General features: G+C 47.4%; 1 long non-coding RNA gene across 1 annotated transcript in view; it reads right to left on the minus strand.

The window, feature by feature from the left end:
• Nucleotides 1-7,559, minus strand: part of LOC114017043 (uncharacterized) — a 49,032-nt gene extending 41,473 nt beyond the window's left edge. Inside the window, exon 1 of the long non-coding RNA XR_008732997.1 lies at nt 7,467-7,559. This is a non-coding gene — a long non-coding RNA (uncharacterized LOC114017043). The remainder of the gene's footprint in view (nt 1-7,466) is intronic.

The raw sequence follows: 7,559 nt of genomic DNA on the forward strand, positions 1-7,559 counted from the left end.
GCGACAGGACAAGGGGGAACGGCCTCAGGCTGCACCAGGGCAGGTTTAGGTTGGAGATTGGGAAACATTTCTTCACCGAAAGGGTGTCCAGCACTGGGACAGGCTGCCCAGGGAGGTGAGGGAGTCACCATCACTGGGGGTGTTTAAAAATTGTGTAGATGTGGTGCTCGGGGACATGGGTTAGTGGTGGACTTGGCAGTGCTGGGTTTACAGTTGGACTCGATGATCTTAAGTTCTTTTCCAGCCCAAATGAGTCTATGATTCTAGGATTTCCTTTTCCTCATTCTGCTTTTTGAAAAAATGTTTTCTTAAGGGATGAAATATCTCTTAAAAAATAAATAGCAATTTCTAGTTATACCAGCCATCTGTTCCACAAGCCAGAAAGTAGAAGAGCTTTAGCATCAGATTTTTCAAGTGCTCAGAACCCATAGCACATGGCACAGAAGCTCAATCACGGCAGAACAGGTAGCAAATTACAAAGGCATATACATGATATACATGCTTAGCTACATCTGTCCTCCAGAAGGAGAAAAAAAGAAGATCCACATGCCAGAAGTTGTATGCCAAAAACAACAAAACACCTGTTTTAGAAGACTTTACAGTAAAGCTTTCTAGGTTTAAAATGTCAGAGGGGATCGAGTCTTAGATCACCTTTTGCCCGTGGGACCACGTGGCAAGGTGGCTGCATGCTTTCTGTAAGGAGTCACAGAGGCAGCACTGCCCCATCCGCCAGAAAAATGAAGAACTGAGCCCTATCTCACAGAAAACATATCTGGATTCAGGCAGGTTCCTTGCACACCCTCCACCCTTCCAGCTCAGCTGACCCATGGTGCTGCTGTCCCTGCTTATGCTGCAGAGAATAACTGCCAGAAGACAGTACCCTACCTCCAAGCAATCCCACACAAAAGGTTGGGCAGAAATATACACAATAAACTGTAATTAGGTATGCAAATTCAACTGGAAGTTAGATATGTAAATTCAACTTCCCAGAGCTTGCTCCTAGTGGAGAAACTAAAGGCAGGCATCGCTCCAAGTCTGGACCTTTGGCTTTTACCTTGCAGGGTGGGTATTTTTTCCTATTGCTCTGTTTTGTCTGTATTTTGGAGCTCCCTGCTTGCTCCCTAAGCCCCAGAAAAGCCCCAGTAAAGTTTGCTTTCGTAGATCCCACTACAAGAAGACACCCTTGATTATTGCTGCTACACATAATGGAAACTGGAACACATGGATGTCAGGGTCCTGTTGCAGGAAATAGCAACCAGGAGCAGACTATGGGCTGATGTGTGCTGGGCTTGCACGTAGCCTGTCTGCTTCACTAGATTTAGGTGATATTGAACTCCCCCCCAAAAACCCAGAGCTTCCCAGTGCCACTCTGGAAGTCAGGTAAAGCAAACATCTTCTGGGTTTAATGTTTTAAACCTTTAGGTAGACCTCCAAACATCCATGTACTGTATCACTTTGTGGTCTTTCTGTCTTCACAGTGGTCTTACCTGGTGTACCATCACCAGCGTGAGGGCACCTAGTCTGGATTCACCCCATTGTGAGGCTAGTTGAGATGCCCAGCAAGGTTTCACATTTATCATAGTCCAGCTCTCCCTCTGCACCCAGCCTCAGACAGCTCTTTCTTGCTTGTGAAATCCCAAAGCAGTAGAGGGGCTGCTGATCTGGACTAGGTTTGGTTTTTCATGCCCATAGAGTTGACTTGCCTCACCTGCCAGGAGGAGGAAAAGAAGCAAAGTTTCCTTCCTCCCTTGAGGGAGGCAGAAATGGCCAGTGACCTGGTGAAACTGCAGCCTGCATTGCCTGGAAGCTGCAAAACCTCAGCACTGGATGGGCACCCCTTTAGATGCATCTACTTGCACTGGCCTAATTGATGAGCAATGCGCCACGAAAACGACCTCCCATGAGGACAAGAAGGTGCCCACTCACAAGCGGGAGGTTGCATATTTGGAGACATCCAGTTGGTGACCTGCATCCTGTGCTCCTGGATGCAGTCATTTTCCAAGAGGCTGTTGGGTTAAGGGCACCCGTATGGGGCAGACAGAGCCCTTAGTAGCCTGGAGATGTCCGCAACAGGCCATTTGGCCATGTGAGATTGCCTCCTGGCTAACACCATTGGTTTTCAGTGACAGAATGCTCTTACAAGTGGTACAATACAAGTCTGTAGTTCCTACAGCCCTCTCTGGGGTCTGGTTCAGGATGAACCAGCAGATGCCTCTCCTTCACCACTGCAGCTACCTTGGGTTTTTTTCAAAATTCTATTTAAAATTTTATTAGAAATATGTTGATGTCTTACCCTTTTATCCTTGCAAATAGTCATTTATATGAAGCAGAACAAGTCCCACAGAGAATCCCACCACCAAACAGCCCATACACTAGTGCTCTGGATCATAACTGGGGTGGAAGGTGATGTTCCTCTCAACAGACTGTAGCAGATGAAAAAAAGGGCAAGGGAGGCTTGAATCCTACTTCACAGCATTGTGTCTGGCTAATTCAGGGTGTTTTTCTAAATGTAAAAGCTTTCATTTAACCACAAAGCACAACAGGAAAAATTCTCAGGCTTTCCAACATGCTCCCAAGACGGAACGCCCCTTTTCCACCCATTTCTAATTGGGATTTCTCCTGCTGAAATCATCAGAGGCTGATTATGCAGCAAAGCAGAAACCGATTTACCTTTATTAAAGAACAGTTCTGTGGTTCTCCGAGAGATCACAGTGGGATGGTACCATTCCCTTTTCTTTATTGTATAGTTAGCCTGTAATTGTGCAGTGATTGCTTTGAAATCCTGGCAGCCAAGAAGGAACGTAGGTGGTATTGAAAAGTTTGTGATGCAAGCCCTTCCTGTAACGGCAGGCAGCGGGTTGGTCAAAGCCCTTTTCAACAGTGACTCAGTGTGCCTCTAAACACAGTGGGAAAAACAGAACACCAAACCGTACTTTTTAAGCCCATTTGAGGATTTGAATAATGGCTTCATCACTTGAGCGAGCCTGCCAAGCTGGTAGGAGGATGAGGCTGGTAGAGCAGGAATCATTGGCAGAAATGCTGGGAAAGAAGCAGGGCTTGGAGGAGCGGGTGATGCACAAGCTGTAGCTCTGTACTGGTAAATCAGGGTTGAGTGGCTGCAGGAACTTGCTCACCTTGTGTGGTTCGTAGATGGGCCTGGCCCTGCTTTAGCCCAGACTACGATGCATCAACCCAAACGCTTCCCAGCTTAGCACAGGCCAGGGACCATTGCCAGAAGGCAGTTTGGATCAGCCAGCCTGATTTAGAAGCTGAGCGCATAACTGCATGTATCAGGCAGGACCCTGCCAGTTGGTTTTGGGGCTGGAGAAGAGGCCTTGGTGCCTTTTAGGTGATCAGACATACGAAACCACAACATCTGTGTGCTGCTTTCAGGGTAAAATGTAACAGGGTCACCTGGAGCTTATCCAAGGACCAACCTGCAATAGCAGTTTAAAATGTATCCTTGGAGGTGCGTGACTTTTGGATGCTTTAGTACCAGTAAAATGCGAATGCAGGATCCAGTGTAAAGGGAAAAGCCTTACAGGTCAAGATAAAGACAGTTTAATAGGTGAGGCAAAGCTGCATGTGCAACCGACGGAATAAGGAATGCACTCACCACTTCCTATCGGCAGGCAGCTGTTCAGCCATCTCCAGGAAAGCAGGGCTCCATCATGCTTAATGATATTTAGGAAGGCAAATGCCATAACCCCAAATATCCCCCATTCCTCCTCCTTTACCCAAGATTTTATCGCTGAGCATGGCATATGGTATAGAATAACCCTGCGGTCAGTTGGGGTCAGCTGTCCTGGCTGTGTCCCCTCCCAACTTCTTGTGCACCCCCAGTCTGCTCACTGGTGGGTCAGCACGAGAAGCAGAGAAAGCCTTGATGCTGTGCAAGCACTGCTCAGCAATAAATACCGGTGTGTTATCGACACTCATTTGGTCACAAATCTAAGACACAGCACCATATGGGCTGGTACAAAGAAAGCTAACGCCGTCCCAGCCAGAGCCAGTACACCGTGCATGAAGGTCCTGCCCAAGTGCTGGCTAATCCTCAGGCTGGGTGAACAGCCAACACAGAACAGTGAGAGATAGCACCTGGAGATGTGGCAGCATGCGGAGGCTTTGGAAAGCATTATGTTCCCTTGAAGAATGAGGTAGGCCAGGTTCCTCCGGGAAACAGGTTCAAACGTGGGGCATTGGAGGCATTTGCAAGTGGCAGCGTACCCTGAGCCCATACCCCAGGCACCTTGGATGTGATAACATGCATTTGCCAGGAGGCTCTGTTCTGCACGAATGGCTTCATTCTGATATTACCAGTCGTGCAGTGACAGTTGCTCAACCATCCGCATAATAACTGTCTTGTCACACGGCATCCAGCAATTGGACCCGCCTTGAATAAACACTTTCTGGTTGTTCATGCTCCTCTACACATCAAGCCATAGCTTCCTACTCCACCTCCTAGGCACTTGCTGTGAGTAGGGCTGGGGCAGTGACACTCAGATGGGCTGGAGGTTTCTCTACACCTCCCCAGTGCCCTTGAGCTGCTGCATCACTTCTGGGTACCCTTCCACCCTAACGAAGCCTTCTGCTCTGTATAGCATCACTTTTACTGCTAATATCTGGCCACAAGTCGCAAAACAGGAGAAATTATTAGTGCAGCTTGAAATAAAGGAATATGTAGACCACTGGCCCAGCACACTGTGTTGCAGGTGTTGTTTGTAAACTCATGCTCATTGTTGACCGATCACTTCCTACTGTTCCCTTGGCCCTTTCCCATGATTCTGTTCAGACCAAGGTTGCCCTGAAAATTTTTGCTTGAGATGACTCTACAGTGGAAACACTTTCCTATCTTTTACCCAGATTCGTACACATTCCAGCCTGCAGCAATGCTTTTCACATTGGGGGTGAGAAAATTCCTACCCATGTATGTCCAAGGCACGAGTCCATTCAAATTATTCCCATCGTGATCAAAGGAAAGAGGACAAAGAGCAAAGCTCTCTTCTCCCAGTAGCTCTCCAAAGGAGTTTCAGATGGCTCATAACTGATTGTTTCATGAGTTACTCTGCTTCATATGCAACTGTATGGAGGTCCTCTAGGATCTCACAGGGTTGCTGCACAGTTGAATTTATGCTCCTTTGTGTGCATTCCATGCCTAAGCCATCATATCATCCTTTCCCCTGCACCTCCCTGATTTGAAAGCACATGGGTTAGTTCTGGAGTTGCTTACGTTGTGATTAATGTCTGCAGAGGTGGTGTTAAGACATACACACTCAAAATCCTTGAGGAAGAGGAACTTTTACTTTCCAGAGGTGCCTTGAAGCCCACCCTTCCCAACAGAGGAGCCAAACGCAGTGCTCTTCTCTGCAGCCACTTGCTAAATCATTTAGCGGTCTGGGCTGTGGGAACAAAGTGGATTGCATTTTAAAGAGCCCTTGAAGCAGTGAGTCATGATGAGACATGGAGAAAGCAACTAGTTGTGAATACAAGTGTTAGCCAGCACAAGACACCTCTCAGAAAAGGACGTGGGAGGCAGATACTTTGCACACGGGTACTTGGAAATACCCGATAAGAGGATGTGTCATGGTACTGCAACATGTTGTAAGCTCAGTCACTGCCAGCTAGTTCATTTTTCAAGCCCTAATTACCACCAAGAGTAGCGCATACCAGTGTCAGAACAGCAAAGAATTATCATCTGCCTGGAGGTGGCCAAGCTGGTGCTCTTTAAGTACATGGGCATTTCGAGTATGACTTTGAGAAGCCATCCATGACCAGCATTGTGGGCTTCCATGGGACTGCCAGAGAAGCCAAAACCAGAAGGATTTCCCCGGCAGTGAGTAAAAAAGGCAACTGAGCAAAATCCTTCAAGCAGAATAGGTGTTTCTTCAAGGTCAGCAAGCACAACCACAATGCAAAGGATGGGCACTGCTCAGCACAGATACACCACACTTGAGCATTCCCACGTTGCAGGGAAAAGCGTGGTTGTATTTCTGGGGTGCATTTGAGTGTGTCAACAGCTTGGTTAGGCAGCTCAGCAGCTGCCAGCCTCCATCTTGTATTCATCCCAAAGCCAAGCTCTCCTCCAGACCATAATCCAGCTACTTAAATCATCTCTTCAACATCCCAGAAGTGTTCAGCAGTTGCTGAACGAATCAAGTTGTTCAATATTGTCAGTAGTGTTTTCCATCCCAGAGCTATCTTCACTTTAGTTAACAACAATGATTAAATCACTATCACAACTGGTGTATCCCAAGAGAGGTCCCTAGCTTTTCATCATTCTCATGCCTACAGGAGGATAAACTGAGTCCTTGGTCTGAAAAATGGCTTGTCCAGATAGCCTCTTGGGAAGCCAGTGGGAAATGTGGGTATGAGTGCTGGTTCTCTGAAGCCTGCTGTCTCAAGCTCTAATCTAATCTTGTTGACAATCAACAACAGACACAACCGAAGAGCTGACCAAAGACTTTTACCATATCCATAGGTGATTTTTCACTCATCATCTGGTAGGCACACAAACTCACAAGAGAGAAATGAGCCCTCTGACATTTCGCTTACACTGAATTCAGACAGCTAAAGACTCATACACAAGTCAGAGCATCTCATGCAGTGCATGTGAAATGACAAATGGATGCCAGAGGTCATGGTCACAGCCATGTGTGTCCTCTGCCTTCTCCTCAGAGGGACAGAGGTGCCCAGGGTGCTGAAGGGAGCAGGAGAAGACAAGCCTATTCTTTTCATTGTGTCTTACCTCTGCAAAGAAGCACAGGCTGGAAAAGGAGAAAATGGGAAATCTCACCCCCTCTGAAAGGATACCACTGGGAACTGCTTTGTCTTCAGATCACCCATGCAACATCTACCGAGGAGGAGCTGGGGGAGAGGTCTGGGATCATCACCCTGAATAAAGGTTGGATTTCTGCAGTAGCAGTTATCTGTGACCTTGGACTGATGCTCTTCCAACCTTCCTTCTCTAAGGTGGAGCCACACATCTGTCCTACTTACTTGGAGCCCTCCCCACTTCTCATCCGCAACCAGCTCTTTCCACCAAACTTGCACAAACACCATCACCTTCAAATCTTCCATCTCTCTGCTCAAGCTTGCACACAAATGGCCAGCTGGGATGCGGCAGCCAGGGAAACACACATATATATACAGAGCCCTTAATTTCTGCAGAACTAAGCCAAAATTATTTTGGTGTATTGGCTTTTAAATTGCTGCCTTCCGTGCCCACGGGAGGTGCTTTTTTTCTCAGCTCCTCAGCAAAATATGCGAGCAAGGCCTAACTACCTCTCTGTCTCCTTGAGTACCCATATCCCTCTACTCCCGCCCCCCCCCCCCCCCCCCCGAATCCTCTTATGGATATTTCCCCAGGTCTTTAAGCATTTCCATATCCTGCTTCTCTTCTGGCATTTGCTGGTAAAGGTGTCATGCTTAGAACAAAACCTGAGTTTTGGTGCACTGCTTTCCATTACCATGCTCCATGCAGCAGCCTCTTGTTTGATGTTGGCCAGCTATGCTCAGTGAGCAAACGGTATTGAGAGAGATCTATTTCCTTTGCCCAGACA

Source organism: Falco cherrug, chromosome 6, assembly GCF_023634085.1.
Source record: "Falco cherrug isolate bFalChe1 chromosome 6, bFalChe1.pri, whole genome shotgun sequence".
NCBI classification, from domain to species: domain Eukaryota; kingdom Metazoa; phylum Chordata; class Aves; order Falconiformes; family Falconidae; genus Falco; species Falco cherrug.